Source organism: Pristiophorus japonicus, chromosome 1, assembly GCF_044704955.1.
Source record: "Pristiophorus japonicus isolate sPriJap1 chromosome 1, sPriJap1.hap1, whole genome shotgun sequence".
NCBI lineage: Eukaryota > Metazoa > Chordata > Chondrichthyes > Pristiophoridae > Pristiophorus > Pristiophorus japonicus.
The window spans coordinates 253524799-253545895 of record NC_091977.1 but is presented as its reverse complement, the minus strand read 5'-3'; positions in this window follow the sequence as shown (position 1 = coordinate 253545895).

Sequence of the window (21097 nt, the reverse complement as noted above, 5' to 3'; positions counted from 1 at the left end):
GCAGTGAGTTAGCACCTCGAGTGTCCTATTCCCATGTCCTAGCTTCTGCACAGTTGTACCTGGCGATTCAGCATGTGAAGGCTTATGTGGTTAAATTGGTTAATCCCCCTCACTCTGAAAACAGGCATGGGGTTCGCAGTATGCAATAAAAAAGCGCCCGTTCCTGATGTTGCAGGCAGCACGTTAACTTAGTGCTGTCAGCACTCTCCACAGTGTTCATTGGCTGCACACATCAGCATGGGGGCCGATATCATAAGCAACTAGTGTTACTTAAAGGCAGGCTGCACCTCTTAAAGGGGAGGTGCATTGTGGCTGCAAGATGGGGTGGGAGTTTTTTTTAAAGTGTTAATCTGGGCATTTGATCATTTGTGTTATGGGTGAACATGCGAGACAGCGAGCACCAAAGTTCTCAGACACTGCACTGGAGGTCTTGGTGGAAGAGCTGGAGAGAAGGAGAGACATCCTGTATCCATAGTGGGGCAAGAGGCCCTCCAGACAGATCCTCAGGAGGCAGTGGGAACAAATAGCAGCAGAGGCCAAAACCAGGAGTGTTGCTCCAAGAACATGGATGCAACAACAACTTGTATTTATATAGTGCCTTTAACGTAGTGAAACGTCCCATGGCACTTCACGGGAGTGTTATGAGATAAAAATTTGACACTGCGCCACATAAGTAGAAGTTAGTGCACATGACCAAAAGCTTGGTCAAAGAGGTATGTTTTAAGGAGCGTCTTGAAGGAGGAAAGAGAGGTAGAGAGGCGGAGAGGTTTAGGCAGAGAATTCCAGAGCTTGGGGCCCGGGCAAAAGAAGGCACGGACACCAATGGTTGAGCGATTCTAATCAGGGATGCTGAAGCGGGCAGAATTAGAGGAGCGCAGACATCTCAGGGGGTTGTGGGGCTGGAGGAGATTACAGAGATAGGAAGGGATGAGGCCATGGAGAGATTTGAATATAAGGATGAGAATTTTGAAATCGAGGAGTTGCTTAACCGGAAGCCAATGCAGGTCAGTGAGCACAGGGGTGATGGGTGAGTGGGACTTGGTGCGAGTTAGGACACGGGCAGCCGAGTTTTGGATCACCATTCAATAAGATCATGGCTGATCATCGATCTCCAATCCACTTCCCTGTCCGATCTCCAAATCCTTCGATTCCCCTAGACTCCAAAAATCTATCTATCTCAGCCTTGAAAATATCAGAAACTCAGCATTCACAGCTCTCTGGGGCAGAGAATTCCAAAGATTCACAACCCTCGGAGTGAAGAAATTCCCCCTCATCTCTGTCTTAAATGGCTGACCCCTTTTCCTGAGACTGTGCCCCCTAGTTCTAGACACTCCAGCCAGGGGAAACAACGTCTCAGCACCTACTCTGTCAATCCCTTTCAGAATCTTGTATGTTTCAATGAGATCACCTCTCATTCTTCTGTTCTGCAGAGAGTATAGGCCCATTCTACACAATCTCTCATCATAAGGCAGCCCTCTCATCCCAGGAATCAATCTAGTGAATCGCTGCTGCAACACCTCCAAAGCAAATATATCCTTCCTTAAATAAGGAAACCAAAACTGTGCACAGTACTCTAGGTGTGGTCTCACCAAGGCCCTGTAGAATTGTAGCAAGACTTCCTTACTCTTATACTCCAACCCCCTTGCAATAAAGGACAACATGCCATTTACCTTCCTTATTGCTTGCTGTACTGTATGCTAGCTTTCTGTGTTTCTTACATGAGGACACACAAATCTCTTAGCACCAAAATTAAAAAAATTCTCACCATTTAAAAATTAACCTGTTTTTCTATTCTTCCCACCAAAGTGAATAACCTCACATTTCTCTTCATTATACTCCATCTGCCATCTTACTGCCCACTCACTTAATCTATCTATATCCCTTTGCACTCTTTGTGTTCTCCTCACAGCGTACTTCCCACCTAGCTTTGCTTCATCAGCAAACCTGGATACATTACACTTGGTCCCTTCATTTATGTCATTAATATAGATTGTAAATAGCTGGGGCCCAAGCATGGATTCTTGCAGCACCCCACTAGTTGCAACCTGCCAACCTGAAAAAGTCCTGTTTATCCCTACTCTCTGTTTTCTGTCCATTAACCAATCCTCTATCCATGCTAATACATTACCTCCAATCCCATGAGCCCTTATCTTGTGTCATAACCTTTTATGTGGCACCTTATCGAATATGTTGAGGATAATAAATGAAGATAGGCAAGTCATTCCAGGTTGTCCATCATTTGCATATAGATCTACAGTCAGAGCATGGAGATTATTTTATATCTCTCCATCTTTGTTGCCAGACCTTTATCCCTCTACATATTATTAATGAGTCTTTCCCCCATCTTCAAAATCCTTTATTTTTCTTCCAAACAAATAAAGCTCCTCTGTTGAAAACCTGGAATTACCTGTTCTGGTTCCCCCAGGCCGTTTTTGGTACTCCTGTGCATTTTTACAAGGATGGTGACCATTATTCAGGTTTTAGTAGCATATCAATGTGACTTTGATGGACTTGTGCATATGAAGCCATCTTGCATCTCCTGTTCAATTAAGTAGGGTTCCACTCTAATAAAAGTGTTATTTTATTTGAGGAAAAAGAGCATTTATACAGCCAACCAGTTATGTTCACGAACATTTTTATTCAAAAATAAAACAGACAAGAATTTTATAATACAATAGACAAAAATCACAAAAGGCAACTAACTTCCCATCAAAACATTGCTTCAAACATATATAAACTCAGAAAACACACAACCAACATGATTTTTGGTAAACAAAATAATACAAAACTTGGTCATCACTGTTAATTTTTCATTCAAAATAGAAAATTTACATAAAACAAGTTAAATTAATTCTCTTCACTCCCCGCTCCCCAATAAGGTTTGACCTCATCACCACTGAAGTGCTTGGCATATGATTATGTGTAAAGCAACTCAACACCAGTATATTCACCTGCACCACATTAACTCTCAACGGATGACACTACCTTAGTTTCCAATCAGCGCAGTTGTTTCTGTAGGAATTGGCAGCTCACACATGGAGCAAAATGAAATCATTTGCCTATTGAAAAGAACTACATTTCTGTTTAGCACAGAACAAAATAAATATATTGCATTTTGCAATACTAGTGCTGGAATGGAATTCAGAATTTTTTTCTTTTCACTGAACTACCTAAATCGACCTTTTTAAAAGAAAATCTTGCTGCCCAACTCCATTATACCTGTTGAAGTAAACATGTGCGACTGAAAAAACGAGTTACAAAAGACATCTCATTGCAGGAAAAGCTCCGTCAAACAATTGATTCTTTTGTGATCAATGCTGCCTTTCTTTAAATGTGCGTTGGTTAGCCAGAGTCAGAACGGATTGAAACTCGTAGGTATTTGTATTTTCTAAAGCAACAGATCTGAGAGAGTTAATAAAATCCCACCCTTACGGTTATAACAGTCGCAGTTAGATATATATATTTTTTTAAGTATCTGGTTACTCGAGGCAATTATCTGCTATTTGATGCTGAAGAATTAATGTGAAGTCTTGGGTCCAGATATTGAATCTTCAATCTCTCCATGTTTAATTATGGCTTTAACGACAATGGCTAACACAAAAATATAGATAGTCCAGGAAGTCACATTTAATAACAGTGTAAGAAAATCTTAAGCATTGAGTTGCATGGACCAATTATCTATAAATAAGCACAAGCCACAAAAACTCAACAATTGTCATCAAGACAAATTTAGGAATTGTTAAATACAGATTCAATATCACAAAGAAAAAATGTAATCTGCACGCATTTTCCTTATTTTATGCTCTTTATCCACAGCATCTTACCTGGAAAAATCATTTCCAGCACTTATGTACCATTATATAAAAGTAATGTTTCTGATCTAGCTATGATTTCCAGTGCAATTTAATCAGGATTATTTAAACAGTCCCAGAAATACAAGTAAACTCTGAATGCAGACTGGTTGGAGATACGGAAAATGGCATTACAAGTTAGCTATAAAAGTGGAACTTTGGAGTCAGTTATAATTTCTTCTCACAAGTGGGTCATAGGTGCGGAGGGGGGAGAAACTGGTCGGGAAGAGATCCAATTTTGCATTGTTTAAGGACTGACAAAGGAATGACATTAGTCTGTGGAGGCTGAAGCTGTATAAGAAAAACACCCTTGTGTGATGGAGTATACTATGTAAGTTGCAATGTTGTGAGCTCACATTAGTTCTACCTCATATTTAAGAATCCTTAGTAATGCATTTTCAATTTCAATGTTTTTAAACCCTCCTTCACTGGGAAAGAATATGTCCCTGCCAGTCAGCTGCAAAAATAGAAACGGTTGAGGCGAATGAGTTAAGGAAGTAGAATTCCCCAGGATTACCTCCAATAAAGTACAAATGTACTGCATAGCTTTGCTCTGTTGAACCTATTTTTTTCTGTTGCAACAAATGGGTGTAATTTTATCCTATTGCATTTCCACATGCAATCTCTTGATAAGAACCTGCCTCGAATATAACTTGCAACAAGCTCAGATTATACAACGCTCTTGTTAACCCAGATACATGAGCTCAACAGTTTGTGACCAATCAAGCCATTGACCAATGGTGCCTCCAACTAGTACTTGGGAGTCCGTTGTTACAACTACATTAGGAATGGGGAGATCAATAGACACATAGCACAACCCACTGTCTCCGAAACCATCAGTCTTTGATGACTGCAACTATTTAGGCACATCACCTGGTCGGATGAAAATTCTGGAGTGAAAGCAGTTCTGCAGGAATCGCAATCAAGGATCTCTCCAGATTGGCACATTCTCGAGGCCAACCAAGAAGCACTTGGATCCATGTAGGACCGAAAAGAAAGTTCAATTTAGGCATTCTTACTGCATGGCACTATGCACAAGACAAAGGCCACTGGAAACTTTGGACACACACACACACCTACATTCCCATTGGAGAATTGGTGATCAGTGGTAGTAGTATCAACTCCATTGTTGAATTTTAGTTATGACCACTAGTTCAATTATCTGACAATACAGTCCTCAAATTTTGAAATAGAATGCATACAGCAGAAGGCCTGACCATTTATATTTGTGGCATTGGCAAGGTTGTCATTTATTGCCCATCCCTAGTTGCATTGATAAAGTGGTGCTGGACCTCATTCTTAAACTGCTGCATTCCAGGTGGTGAAGATGCTGCCAAAAGATGCGGTTAGGGAGGGAGTTCCAGGGTTGTTATACAGTGACTATGAAGGAACTGCGATCTCTATCTAAGCCAGGATGGTGTCTGACTTGGAGGGGAACTAGCAGGTGATACTGTTCCCATGTGCCTGCAGCCCTTATCCTTCTAGATGGTGGAGGTAATGGGTTTTGGAGGTGCTGCCAAAGAAGTCGTCATGTGTTGCTGCAGTGCATCCTTTAGACAGTACACACTGCAGCCACGGTACACCACTGTTGGAGGCACTGGATGTTTAAGTCAGTAGATGGCATCCTGATCAAACGGGCTACTTTATTCTGGATAGTTTCGAACTTTTTGCGTGTTGTTGGAGCTGTACCCATTCAGGTAAGTGGAGAATATGCCATCACATTCCTGATTTGACCCTTGTAGGTGATAGAGAGGCTTTGGTGAGTCAGATGGTGAGACACTCACCACAGAATGCCCAGCCTATTACCTGCTCTGGTAGCCACAGCATTGATGTGACTGGTCCAGTTGAGTTTCTGCTCAAAGGTGACCCCGCCCCCGCCACCCCCCCCCCCCCCAGGATGTTGATAGTGGGGGAACTGCATTGAACGTCATAGGGAGGTGGTTAGACTCTCTTGTTGGATATGGTCATTGCCTGATACATGTGTGGTGCAAATATTATTTGCCACTTCAGAGCCCAAGTCTGATATTGTCCAGGTCTTGCTGCATGAGAGCATAGACTGCTTCATTATCTGAGGAATTATGAATGGAAATGAACACTGTGCAATCAGCGAACTTCTGACCTTATAATGGAGGGAAGGTCATCGATGAAGTAGCTGAAGATAGTTTGGCCGAGGACACTGACCTGAGGAACTCCTGCACCGATGTCCTGGGGCTGAGATGATGGACCTCCAACAACCACAACCATCTTCTTTTGTGCTAGTATGACTTCAACCTCTGGAGAGTTTTCTTCCCGATTCCCATTGACTTCAGTTTTACTAGGGCTCCTTGATGCCACACTTGGTCAAATGCTGCCTTGATGTTGAGGGCAGTCACTCTCCCCTCACCTCTGGAATTCAGCTCCTTTGTCCATGTTTGGACCAAAGCTGTAATGCGGTCTGGAAACGAGTGGTCTTGGCGGAACCCAAACTGTGCATTGCTAAGCAAGTTATTGGTGAGTAAGTGGCGCTTCATAGCACTGTTGACGACTCCTTCCAGCACTTTGCTGATGATTGGGTGTAAGCTGATGGGGCATTAATTGGCCGGATTGGATTTGTCTTGCTTTTTGTGGCCAGGACATAGATTAGTAATTTTCCCGGGTATGTTGATTTTGTGAAGCTGTTTTGACTGCACAAATCAGAAGCAAATACAAAAGTTTCAAACTGGAAAGATCCATGTAGCCTCACCCGGAAGAGATGATACTGATACAACTCTCTCTAGTAATGAAAGCTTCCGATATGTGATGCAGGATATTCAATTTCCTCAATCGGTTCACTGTGGCTTCTCCCACTTTACAAATGGCTACTACCAGGAAGCTAGCAGCCTGTAGTCAGTCAATTCTCAAAAAATGAAGAGAGTGAAGGATATTTATGAATGAAAGACAAACTGCATGCAAAAATGTGCAGAATGGAATGGGAGACAGATTGTTAAATGAGGTTTGATAAGTTCAGCAATCGATATTATTTCTTGGATTCCGAAGCCAGATTGGGCAATTACTTTTACTGTTCACCTTAAACTAGTGTCACTTCAGTTGATCCAGAGATATGTAATCTAATGTAAAGGAGGCTAATTAACCTACAATGCTGTGCAGGATCAGTTCGATACGGCTTGATCAAGTCTCAACATGTCCTTAATTTACACAGACTTCTTTTCCCAGTGTACATCCTTTATCAATGAACAATAAACCGGCAGCAAAGCAAAGCATTCCTCCAGAGGTGAAAGCAATTTGCATCTCACCCATTTACCCCTTGAAAATAGGGCCACATGGTTCGGAGTTCACTTTATTTCCATTGCATCCATTTTTACAAAGGAAAATGGGTCTATGTTAAATGATCGCAATGCATAATATGCAAGTTTGATTAAATCTGGGACACAGATTTAAAGTAATTGAGGGGAGGTTTAGAGGTGATATTAGGGGAAATTTCTTCACCCAGAGGGTAGTGGGACTCTGGAACTCACTGCCTGAAAGGGTGCTAGAGGCAAAAACCCTCACCACATTTTTAAAATATTTGGATGCGCACTTAAAGTGCTGTAACCTACAGGGCTATGGACCAAAAGCTGGAAAGTGGAATTAGGCTGGATAGCTCTTTGTTGGCTGGCGCGGACACGATGGGCCAAAATGGCCTCCTTCCGTGCTGTAAATTTCTACAAGCACACATTAATACTTTGCAAAGGCATTAATCGCATGATTATCTCATGATACTCTTGGCCTATAGTCGTTATTATTTACATCTTGATATTTAAAGTTATGTATTAGCTGTAAATGTGTGTACATTTGGTTAATACCAAACCATCAAATAACAAAAGAATGTGTTTGATAACTTAATAGATACAGATGGTCACAATTCTAACTATTTAAACTTCAGTACCTCTCTCCCAACAATTTGTCTGTTAAACCTCAAGTTAAATTTGCAAATGCTGAAGGAGGTAAACAGGGATATATCCAAGCTAGCTTAATTCAGAAGGCTCACAATATTTATATTATCAGAGATTTCAGAGCTTGGAAATCCAAATATGCAAGGCACAACATAGTAAAGTTTAAAATAATGATTGTGAAAGACACAAGAAAGACAAAGACCAAAGTAATAGATTGGAAAAAAGATAATGCTTGACCAACCTTACTTAATTATTTGAAGAAGCAACAGAAAGAGCAGACAAGGATAATGTAGTAGAGACGTAATATATTTGGATTTTCAAAAGTCCTTCAATGAGGTACCGCACAGTAGACTCATGACTAAGAGTCAGGGGCCAAGTAACAGAATAGATAGCAAGCTGGCTACAAAACAGTAAACAGAGATAGTTACTGCAACTGCAAAAGGTGGGATCAGTGCTGGGACTACAGCTTTTCACCACTTACATAAACTGTTATGTATGTAAACATTACCAATGTGTAAGACTTGCCACCAGGGGGTGCACCTGTGGGAGACCCAAGGGTCACCTGCACACCCTAGGCAAGCAGGTATAAAAGGCAGTCTACCATGCTGCTTCCTCACTCTGGAATTACATTAAAAGAGACCAAGGTCACAACAGTTTGAGCTTACAATATACAGTCTTGTGGAGTTATTCTGAACATAACAATTAGTGACGAGTTTTGTAACTAAGATCACGAACTTTCACGCGGTTATGGCTGCCATTGGTATTCTTGAGAGATTTGTTGAGGGTGATGATTGAGAAGCCTTCGTTGAGCGTCTTGACCAGTACTTCGTGGCCAATGAGCTGGATAAGGAAGAAACCGCGGTCAAGCGCAGGGCAATTCTCCTAATCGTTTGCGGGTCCACAATATATGGCCTCACCAAAAATCTGCTAGCGCCGCTGAAACCAAAGGAGAAGACATCTGAAGAGTTGTGCACACTGGTTCGGGAACACCTCAAGCCGAAGGAGAGCATCTTGATGACCAGGTATCACTTTTATACGCACCATCGCTCCGAGTGCCAGGACGTGGTGAACTATGTCGCTGACCTAAGACGCCTTGCAGGATCGTGCGTATTTGCTGGACTTTTGGGGGAAGTGTTGCGGGACTTTTTCGCGCTTAGAATCAGCCACGAGGTCATTCTTCGCAAACTGCTGTCTGCCAAATCCGTAGATCTGAGCAAGGCGATCACAATAGCCCAGGCTTTCATGTCCACGAACGATAACACTAAACAGATAACATTGCAGCATCGAAGCTCACCAGCAAGTACTGTGCATAAAATAACTTCAGCAGGCAAAACTGTACATGGCAGGGCCTATACGCCCACAGAGGCCAGACCTAGGATGACTCCGAGTCCACCGTGGGGCATAAATGTGAATCCATTAACATTCACAGTACCCACTCAGGCATAGTCATGATGAAGGCTATCGCCAGGTCGCACGTTTGGTGGCCCGGCATTGACTCGGAATTAGAGTCATGCGTACACCAATGTAACACTTGCTCACAGTTGAGCAATACACCAAGGGAGGCCCCACTGAGTCTGTGGTCATGGCCCTCTAAACCATGGTCCAGGGTCCACGTAGATTTCGCTGGCCCCTTTCTAGAAAAGATGTTCCTAGTAGCAGTGGACACCTACTCTAAATGGATTGAATGTATAATAATGTCGTCATTGAAAGCCTCCGGGCCATGTTTGCCACCCATGGTTTGCCTGACGTCCTTGTTAGTGACAATGGACCATGTTTCACCAGCTCGGAATTCAACAAGTTCATGACCCGTAATGGCATCAAGCATGTCAGGTCTGCGCCATTTAAGCCTGCATCCAATGGTCAAGCGGAACGGGCAGTCCAAGCCATCAAGCAGAACTTGAAACGCGTGACGGACGGTTCCCTGCAGACCCAGTTATCTCAGATCCTGCTCAGCTACCACACGCGACCCCACTCGCTTACCGGGGTTCCCCCTGCAGAATTGCTAATGATGAGAGTACTCAAAACCAGGCTCTCCTTAGTCCACTCAGATCTCAATGATCATGTAGAAACCTGGTATCACTGGCATAACGTGTACCATGATTGTTCGGCTGTAATGCGTGACATTGAGGTTAATGACCCTGTGTTTGTTCTTAATTACGGTCATGGTCCCAAATGGATTGCTGGCACTGTGTTAGCCAAGGAGGGGAATAGAGTGATTATTGCCAAACTTTTGAATGGACTAACGTGCAGAAAGCACTTGGATGAGACCAAACTGCGGTTCACTGACAACCAAGAACAGTCTGAAGAGGACATTACCATCAATGATCCACCCACACACACCCAACCAGCAATCGACCTCGCAGTTAACCACGAAGATGAACCCACCATGCCCGACAGTAGGATCAGACCAGCCGCACTGCAGTGCAGGAATGATCCGACCAACTCACCGATGCCAGGACTTCAACTCAGGCGATCAACCCGGGAACACAGAGCCCCGAATCACCTCAACTTGTAAATAACTTGTATCTAAGACTTTGGGGGGGGGAGGGGGGGAGTGATGTTATGTATGTGAACATTACCAATGTGTAAGACTTGCCACCAGTGGGCGCACCTGTGGGAGACCCAAGGGTCACCTGCACACTCTGGCAAGCAGGTATAAAAGGCAGTCTACCATGCTGCTTCCTCACTCTGGAGTTATATTAAAGACACCAAGGTCACAACAGTTTGGGCTTACAATATACAGTCTTGTGGAGTTATTCTGAACATAACATAAACGATTTGGATTCGGGAATCGGAAGTACGATTTCAAAATTGTCAAAGATGACACCAAATTGGGGGGGTAGAGTTAATATTGACAAAGACTATGAAAAATTACAACATTAATAAGCTTGCAGAATATGTGAGTAATTGGAAAATTAATTTCAATATAGGCAAGTGGTTCATTTTGGTAGGAAAGTAAGAGTTTAAATTGGGTAGAGGAGCAAAAGGGATCTGGGGGTACAGGTTCACAAATCATTAAAAGTAGCAATACAGGTTAATAAAGCCATTAAAATAGCCAACAAAGCACTGGGGTTCATTTCTAGACGGATAGAATTGAAAAGCAGTGAAGTTATGTTAAACTTGTACAGAACCTTGGTTTGACCACATGAGGTTTTGGATTTTAATTTATTTGTTTTTCTTAAAGGTGCATTTACACTCCTCTCCCTCTTGCTCTCAAGATTTACATTTATATCTTTCCAGAGACAGCTCTCTGAATGCCTGTATCCAAGCATGTGCAGAGCGCTCTCCTAAACAGGTCAATTCCAACCAGGCAAGAGGCAACAGTGTAAACAAGGTTCTGACGTCTGGAACCCAAAGTGCAGCTCAGACTGATAGCTGCAGGGTAAATCATAGAATCATACAGCACAGGAGGAGGCCATTCAGCCCATTGTGTCTGTGCCAGTGCTTCGATGAGCTATTCAATTAGCTCCACTCATCTTCATTTTACCATCGCCCTGAAAATTTCTCCTTTTCAAGTATATATCCAATACCCTTTTAAAAGTTACTACTGAATCTGCTTCCCCTGATTTCCCCCCTCCCTGGCTTTTTTTGGCAAGTATCTGAAATCTGAACCCTCTGGTTACCAGCCCTCCAACCAATGCAAACAGTTTCTCCCTATCTATTCTTTCAAAACCCCACATCATTCTCAACACCTCTATTAAATCTCCCCTTCACCTTCTCTGCTCTAAAGAGAACAATCCAAGCTTCTCCGGTCTCTCCAGATAAACAAAGTCCCTCATCCCTGGAAGCATTCTGGTAAACCACCTCTGCACCCTCTCCCAGGCCTTGACATCCTTCCTAAAGTGAGGTGCCCAAAATTAATCACAATACTCCAGCTGAGGCCTAACTAGTGATTAATAAAGGGTTGCCATAATTTCCTTGCTTATGTACTCTATTGCCCGAATCATTACTCATTACTGGGACAGGATTTCCAAATTGGGGGGTTGGGGTGGGGAGTCTTGGTTTCCCCGAACACTGTGGCGATTTCACTCGAGCGTGCGTGGTTTTATCAACATGATCCTGGCCAGAAGCTACCTGATTGAGAGACTTGGCTCCGTCAGGCAGGGAACGCAGCCCAGCAGGTAAGTTTCCTGCTATAAAAACAGAAAATGCTGGAATAACGCAACAGGTCAGGCAGCAGCTGTGGAGAGAGAAACAGAACTAACATTTCAGATCGATGACCTTTCATCAGAACTGGAAGTCGTGAACTTTGTTTCTCTCTCTCCCCACAGATGCTTCTTGACCTGCTGAGTATTTGTAATATTTTCTGTTTTAATTTCAAATTTCAAGCCTCCACAGTATTTTGCTTTTGTATTAGGTTTTGTATTACGGGTAGGTGATCGGGGGTGGGGGGGGCGGGTTGATCATGGAGAGGGAGTGGGTTAGCTTGGTGGGGTGGGGGGGGGTTTTGGTCATGGAGAGGGAGTAGGTTAGCTTGGTGGGGTGGGGGGGGGTTGATCATGGAGAGGGAGTAGGTTAGCTTGGTGGGGTGGGGGGGTGGTTTTGATCATGGAGAGTAGGTTAGCTTGGTGGGGTGGGGGGGGGTTTGATCATGGAGAGGAAGTAGGTTAGCTTGGTGGGGTGGGGGGGGGGTTTGATCATGGAGAGGGAGTAGGTTAGCTTGTTGGGGTGGGGGGGTGGTTTTGATCATGGAGAGGGAGTAGGTTAGCTTGGTGGGGTGGGGGGGGTTTGATCATGGAGAGGGAGTAGGTTAGCTTGGTGGGGTGGGGGGGTGGTTTTGATCATGGAGAGGGAGTAGGTTAGCTTGGTGGGGTGGGGGGGGGTTTGATCATGGAGAGGAAGTAGGTTAGCTTGGTGGGGTGGGGGGGGGGTTTGATCATGGAGAGGGAGTAGGTTAGCTTGGTGGGGTGGGGGGGGGGGGGTTTGATCATGGAGAGGGAGTAGGTTAGCTTGGTGGGGTGGGGGGGGGTTTGATCATGGAGAGGGAGCAGATTAGCTTGGTGGGGTGGGGGGGGGTTTGATCATGGAGAGGGTGTAGATTAGCTTGGTGGGGTGTGGGGGGGGTTTGATCATGGAGAGGGAGTAGGTTAGCTTGGTGGGGTGGGGGGGGTTTTGATCATGGAGAGGGAGTAGGTTAGCTTGGTGGGGTGGGGGGGGGGGTTTGATCATGGAGAGGGAGTAGGTTAGCTTGGTGGGGTGGGGTGTGTGGTTTTGATCATGGAGAGGGAGTAGGTTAACTTGGTGGGGTGGGTGGGGTGGTTCTGATCATGGAGAGGGAGTAGGTTAGCTTGGTGGGGTGGGGTGTGTGGTTTTGATCATGGAGAGGGAGTAGGTTAGCTTGGTGGGGTGGGGTGTGTGGTTTTGATCATGGAGAGGGAGTAGGTTAGCTTGGTGGGGTGGGGTGTGTGGTTTTGATCATGGAGAGGGAGTAGGTTAGCTTGGTGGGGTGGGGTGTGTGGTTTTGATCATGGAGAGGTAGTAGGTTAGCTTGGTGGGGTGGGGGGGTGGTTCTGATCATGGAGAGGGAGTAGGTTAGCTTGGTGGGGTGGGGGGGGTGGTTCTGATCATGGAGAGGGAGTAGGTTAGCTTGGTGGGGTGGGGTGTGTGGTTTTGATCATGGAGAGGGAGTAGGTTAGCTTGGTGGGGTGGGGTGTGTGGTTTTGATCATGGAGAGGGAGTAGGTTAGCTTGGTGGGGTGGGGGGGGGGGTTGATCATGGAGAGGGAGTAGATTAGCTTGGTGGGGTGGGGGGGTTTGATCATGGAGAGGGAGTAGGTTAGCTTGGTGGGGTGGAGGGGAGGGGGGTTTTGATCATGGAGAGGGAGTAGGTTAGCTTGGTGGGGTGGAGGGGAGGGGGGTTTTGATCATGGAGAGGGAGTAGGTTAGCTTGGTGGGGTGGGGGGAGGGGGGTTTTGATCATGGAGAGGGAGTAGGTTAGCTTGGTGGGGTGGGGGGGGGGGTTTGATCATGGAGAGGGAGTAGGTTAGCTTGGTGGGGTGGGGTGTGTGGTTTTGATCATGGAGAGGGAGTAGGTTAGCTTGGTGGGGTGGGGGGGGTGGTTCTGATCATGGAGAGGGAGTAGGTTAGCTTGGTGGGGTGGGGTGTGTGGTTTTGATCATGGAGAGGGAGTAGGTTAGCTTGGTGGGGTGGGGGGGGTGGTTCTGATCATGGAGAGGGAGTAGGTTAGCTTGGTGGGGTGGGGTGTGTGGTTTTGATCATGGAGAGGGAGTAGGTTAGCTTGATGGGGTGGGGTGTGTGGTTTTGATCATGGAGAGGGAGTAGGTTAGCTTGGTGGGGTGGGGTGTGTGGTTTTGATCATGGAGAGGGAGTAGGTTAGCTTGGTGGGGTGAGGTGTGTGGTTTTGATCATGGAGAGGGAGTAGGTTAGCTTGGTGGGGTGGGGGGGGTGGTTCTGATCATGGAGAGGGAGTAGGTTAGCTTGGTGGGGTGGGGTGTGTGGTTTTGATCATGGAGAGGGAGGAGGTTAGCTTGGTGGGGTGGGGTGTGTGGTTTTAATCATGGAGAGGGAGTAGGTTAGCTTGGTGGGGTGGGGGGGGGTTGATCATGGAGAGGGAGTAGATTAGCTTGGTGGGGTGGGGGGGTTTGATCATGGAGAGGGAGTAGGTTAGCTTGGTGGGGTGGAGGGGAGGGGGGTTTTGATCATGGAGAGGGAGTAGGTTAGCTTGGTGGGGTGGAGGGGAGGGGGGTTTTGATCATGGAGAGGGAGTAGGTTAGCTTGGTGTGGTGGGGGGAGGGGGGTTTTGATCATGGAGAGGGAGTAGGTTAGCTTGGTGGGGTGGGGGGAGGGGGGTTTTGATCATGGAGAGGGAGTAGGTTAGCTTGGTGGGGTGGGGGGGAGGGGGGTTTTGATCATGGAGAGGGAGTAGGTTAGCTTGGTGGGGTGGGGGGTTTTGATCATGGAGAGGGAGTAGGTTAGCTTGGTGGGGTTGGGGGGGAGGGGGGTTTTAATCATGGAGAGGGAGTAGGTTAGCTTGGTGGGGTGGGGGGGGGGGGTTGATCATGGAGAGGGAGTAGGTTAGCTTGGTGGGGTTGGGGGGGAGGGGGTTTTAATCATGGAGAGGGAGTAGGTTAGCTTGGTGGGGTTGGGGGGGAGGGGGGTTTTAATCATGGAGAGGGAGTAGGTTAGCTTGGTGGGGTTGGGGGGGAGGGGGGTTTTAATCATGGAGAGGGAGTAGGTTAGCTTGGTGGGGTGGGGGGAGGGGGGTTTTGATCATGGAGAGGGAGTAGGTTAGCTTGGTGGGGTGGGGGGAGGGGGGTTTTGATCATGGAGAGGGAGTAGGTTAGCTTGGTGGGGTGGGGGGGGGGGGTTGATCATGGAGAGGGAGTAGGTTAGCTTGGTGGGGTGGGGGGGATGGGGGTTTTGATCATGGAGAGGGAGTAGGTTAGCTTGGTGGGGTGGGGGGGGGGTTTTGATCATGGAGGGGGAGTAGGTTAGCTTGGTGGGGTGGGGGGAGGGGGGTTTTGATCATGGAGAGGGAGTAGGTTAGCTTGGTGGGGTGGGGGGGAGGGGGGTTTTGATCATGGAGAGGGAGTAGGTTAGCTTGGTGGGGTGGGGGGTTTTGATCATGGAGAGGGAGTAGGTTAGCTTGGTGTGGTTGGGGGGGAGGGGGGTTTTAATCATGGAGAGGGAGTAGGTTAGCTTGGTGGGGTGGGGGGGGGGTTTGATCATGGAGAGGGAGTAGGTTAGCTTGGTGGGGTTGGGGGGGAGGGGGGTTTTAATCATGGAGAGGGAGTAGGTTAGCTTGGTGGGGTGGGGGGGGGTTTGATCATGGAGAGGGAGTAGGTTAGCTTGGTGGGGTTGGGGGGGAGGGGGGTTTTAATCATGGAGAGGGAGTAGGTTAGCTTGGTGGGGTGAGGGGTGGGGGGTTGATCATGGAGAGGGAGTAGGTTAGCTTGGTGGGGTGGGGGGGAGGGGGGTTTTGATCATGGAGTGGAAGTAGGTTAGCTTGGTGGGGTGGGGGGTGGGGGGTTGATCATGGAGAGGGAGTAGGTTAGCTTGGTGGGGTGGGGGGTGGTTTTAATCATGGAGAGGGAGTAGGTTAGCTTGGTGGGGTGGGGGGTGGGGGGTTGATCATGGAGAGGGAGTAGGTTAGCTTGGTGGGGTGGGGGGAGGGGGGTTTTGATCATGGAGAGGGTGTAGGTTAGCTTGGTGGGGTGGGGGGTGGGGGGGAAATACTCCTGCACCTTCTAGCCCACAAGCAATGCTGGAAAAGCACTTACATTTTCCCCAAAACTGTCTTCACCTCCTTTGAGCTGTGCTGGGTTTCCCAAGGCCTGGGAAATCTGTCTCGCCAGGGTTAAACCTGTAAGGGGTATGATAATATTTAAATGGCTAACTCATCTTGTGGGATCGGGTTGGTTACCTACCTCTATCCCTACACCATTAATCCTGGACGTGGGCAGGTTTGAGATTTTAACATTTTTTACATCTCACCCAAACACAACCCACCTGTTTTGGGGGGGGGGGGGGGGGGCTAAATTTCACCCTTATGCTCCTAAATTAGAAAAGCTTCTATTTTCCTGACTCGAGGGAGAGGAATTGGCATTCTTTTTGTTTACTACTGTGCTTAAAGATGGTAGCCATTTTTTTAACAGATTCAATTTTTTTTAGGTTCTGTTGTACAGCAGCAAGTTTTATTTACTTTAATAACATGACTTTATAAAAAAAACGTTGAAGCTCAAAATTAGTTAAAATGTCCACACCATCTGACCACAAGGGGTGTTATTCCATGCGACTGCTATAAAGGGGGTCAGTATCGAGCTCTGTAAGGATGGAGGCAAACTCTCCTGCACATCGTGCAATGTGGTATTGGATCATGTTCGCAAATTGATGAGCACAGGCCATTCATCACACAAGAGAAGAGAGGCTGAGGCTCTGGAACATGGTGACAGGAGGAAGCGGCTCAGATGGTGATGTCTCTTCCAGCAATCATTGTGGCACAAGTGGCGAGGATAAACATCACACAAGTGCTGCAGTCTGACATTGCACTGGAAAAGGCAAACCATCTTCTAGGCCATGGTTTCTGTATTCCCTAGTCAAAAATGATGGGACTGCACCTCATACACTGAGACTAAGGGATGCTTATCTGCCTGATGTATATTTAGCAGAGAAAGAGCAGGTACAGCAGACATTTGCAGGTAAGCATAACTGATGAGACAAGTAAGGGGAATCCTAGAAGGTCCTTAACAGTTTAGCTGGCATTGCAGAGTGTACATCCATTTCTCCTGAAATCAAAGATTTTATTTTCTGTTGCATGTGTTGTTGTTGCATGGGTTGTCATTCATGCTTCAATGGAATATGAGATTCAGTTTGAAGATAGAATAGTTAAAGAAAGAAAAACAAAACTTGCATTGATATAACACCTTTCACGACCACCGGACATCTCAAAGCTCTTTACAGCCAATGAAGTACTTTTGGAGTGTAGTCACTGCAGTAATGTGGGCAAAGCGGCAGCCAACTTGCGGACAGCAAACTCCCACAAACAGCAATGTGATAATGACCAGATAATCTGTTTTTATGTTATGTTGATTGAGGGATAAATATTGGCCAGGATACTGGGGATAACTCCTCTGCTCTTCTTCAAAATAGTGCCATGGGATCTTTAACGTCCACTTGTGAGAGCAGACGGAGCCTCGGTTTAACGTCTCATCTGAAAGACATGAACATCTGACAGTGCAGCACTCCCTCAGCACTGCACTGGACTGTCAGCCTAGATTTATCTGCTCAAGTCCCTGGAGTGGGACTTGATCCCACAATCTTCTGACTCAGAGGCAAGTGTGCTACCCATTGAGCCACAGCTGACACTGATACAATAATTCTTCATACATGAAGAGGAGCTTTTCCAATGCTCTCAAGTGGTTGATTAACCAATTGTGTCCAGCTCACTTGTCCTGCACATACCATGGACGTTGTTGTTGTTCAAGATACTATTCCAGCTAAACTAGTTGTGAACAAAAACATTCTGCACGTTGTTTGCACTACCAAGTGCAAAAAGAGAAGTTGTCTCCTGCACCTTCTGGTCATGGACTTCACCAAGCCTGCCAGAAGACCTCCAAATCCCTGGTTCCACCAGATGCTTAGAATATTTTGCAGCTGCTGTTTACCTTAGAGCTTGATTCTAATGCCTTTATCGCAGTCACATGGAAAAAGTGGTAAAACCTTTCCTTTCATACAGAAAGAAATACAAATGATTGCAACACTGTGCAAAGTGGTCCTTAGCACTCAGGTGACATTGGGAACTTTCTTTTGCAGCTAAATTGAAGTACAATTGTACCTACCTGAGCTATATACACAACTTGTATGTTGTTTTTCACGGTGGTGGAGTTTCAGTTGCCGTTGATGATTCTGGCTGACAAAACAGCCAAACCCTGCAGCTGCCGGATGTGCCTCAATCCCAGAAGGCCACAGAGCTCGCCAACCCACTGTAGGAGCTGCTAATGAATCTGCAAATAAACAGGCAACTCATCCCTGAAACCTGCACAGATTGTTGAGAGTCAATCACAGAGACTGAAATTAACCAGCAGCTAAAGAGGGAGATTTTGTAGACATTTCAGGAAACTTTCAGTGGGGCAGTGATTAAACTTGAAAAGTATACGTCAGAAACCGGCAGTCAGTATATGTGACTTACCCCAAGGCTTGGCCTCATGTCATAATAATCCCTCTGATATATTTATGTTTGGTTCATTATTGCTGAATTGCTTTGTTTAGAAGCTGTTGATCTTTTATCTTTTGAAGACGATATTCCAATACAGAATAAAAAACAGTACAATGCTATCCTAGAATGGCAAGATATTCCAGTCAAGGAATTCAAAACTTACTTTAAGATTCTATTATACCAATCACATCACAAACCATGATGGGCAAACCTCCAAAGAATTGGATCTTTTTTGAAAATATACAAGCGCACACGTGCCACACTGGCTAGCTGGCTGCTGAATGACAGAAAGCAGAGAGTAGGGCTATAAAGTGCCTAATCAAAAAAAGAACAGTTCCTCATCTTTCCATAAGGCACTTTGCAGCCTCCAGACTCGACACTGAGTTGATCAATTTCATATCATAACCAGCGCTCCCATTTTTTGGCAGCAGCTGCTGGTAATAATTCTGCTATTGCCATTTAAACCTCCTCTAGATCCATCTTTTGTTTCTTTACTTGTCGCATTACCATCTTCTTTTGCCTTGCACCGTCATTTTCTGGTTGGCAAACAGTAACTAGTGAGGTGTCGCAGGGATCGGTGCTGGGTCCTCAACTATTTACAATCTATATTAATGATTTGGATGAAGGGACCGATGTAATGTAGCCAAGTTTGCTGATGATACAAAGATGGGTGGGAAAGCAAGTTGTGAGGAGGACACAACAAATCTGCAAAGGGATATAGACAGGCTAAGTGAGTGGGAATAAATTTGACAGATGGAGTATAATGTGGGAAAGTGTGAGGTTATCCATTTTGGCAGGAAAAATAAAAAAGCTAATTATTATTTAAATGGAGAAAAATTACAAAATGCTGCAGTACAGAGGGACCTGGGGGTCCTTGTGCATGAAACACAAAAAGTTAGTATGCAGGTACAGCAAGTAATCAGGAAGGCAAATGGAATGTTGGCCTTTATTGCAAGGGGGATAGAGTATAAAAGCAGAGAAGTCCTGCTACAACTGTACCGGGTATTGGTGAGGCCACACCAGGAGTACTGTGTACAGTTTTGGTCTTATTTAAAAGAGGGATATACTTGCATTGGAGGCAGTTCAGAGAAGGTTCATTCAGTTGATTTATGAGATGAAGGGGTAGACTTGTGAAGATAGGTTGAGCAGGTTGGGCCTGTACTCATTGGATTTCAGAAGAATAATCGGTAATCTTATTGAAACATATAAGATAATGACGGGGTTATTTGCAATTGAGCAACAAGCAGCTTTCAAAGACAACGCGGCAGTGATCACAGCTGAGTGTCATGTCGGCAACTTCTGCGTTCACTATGGGCCAAGAAAAGAGTGAAGTGCTAGAGGAGCCAAGTCATCCTGGAGATCCAGACCAGGGACAAAGTAACCAACCCTGCTCTCGAGTTCCAGGGAATATACACACATACTAAATGTGCTAGAATGACTGTTCTCCTTACCCTCCCTCAGTCCACGCAACCGCCATCCACCATGGCCAACAAAAGGATTTTTTTTTGTTTCAATAAAATGATTGTGTTTAGAAGTTTTATATCTGGTAACTAGTTATTACAGACAACACACGATCTCTACCTATAAATACACGAGTGATGACAAAATACTTTGTGCACAATAGCAGCATAGGTCCAGAACAGTTGTCGTTATCGCATCCTAACAACTCTAATTAGCAGTATCACTACACTCTTATGCAAATCAGATCGAGGCAGGACCCGAGTTCTCACTACCAACAAAGTGACAGATATCAGTGCTGAGAAATGACTGCTTTTCTACTTTTGCCATCTAGTGTCAGCGTGATGCAGTTCCAGGTCAGGTACAGCTCAGTGAAACACACAGTACAGTTGTTTGGTCTTCTCAAACCCGTCTCCTCCACGCCACCAGACTGTGGCAGTTTGACACCTGCCGGACCTATCTCACCCTTTCATCCTTTATTTTTTTAAACAATTTAGGTAACAGGAAGTTGCAGTTACAGACATTGTTTCTAATTTGTATGTAAATCTTACGATAACTGTTGGATTCCACGAGCCGTAATTAAATGGTTTAATGCTTTCCTTGCTGAACACTATACCTACATTTAGTGTCTTTTTGTGTTTGTATGTTGTTTTCCTTTGGAGTGTCCCAAGGTCCTGAAAGGTGCTGTTTAGAAATGCAAGTTCATTCAATCAATAAGATTTTTGTTAACCTGTTTTTGCTTGGGCGGAAGAGCCAGGAGAGGCAACGGTCATTGTTATCAGGATGGCATCGACACTCGTGTTGAGATGATGCATTTCAATGTTTTGGGTATTGGGTTTCAAAAGCCCCAAAAAGAGGTTTGCCAAAAGCTTTTTCGTGGAAACGGTGTTAAACAGTCTGTTGCTGCCAAGATAATTTATACGGCTCTAGTAAAATACTGGCATCTTTGTAATGACTTCATAAGTTAACTAGTATCTATATTTTAGTAATGTCAATTGTACTGCACTTTGAATGGTTTTAATTACATTTCTACGTTGACTGAACTGACTTGTATGCAAAAGTCTAGCAAGACTGCCCCTGCTGAGTGTGATTCACTTGATGCGGACCTTAAGACTACCAGCAACAAATGCCCTTTTGACTCGCCAACAATGTTTATTTCAGGTTTTTACTGTTATTCTAAAGTTTGCTTTTAAATAAGAACTC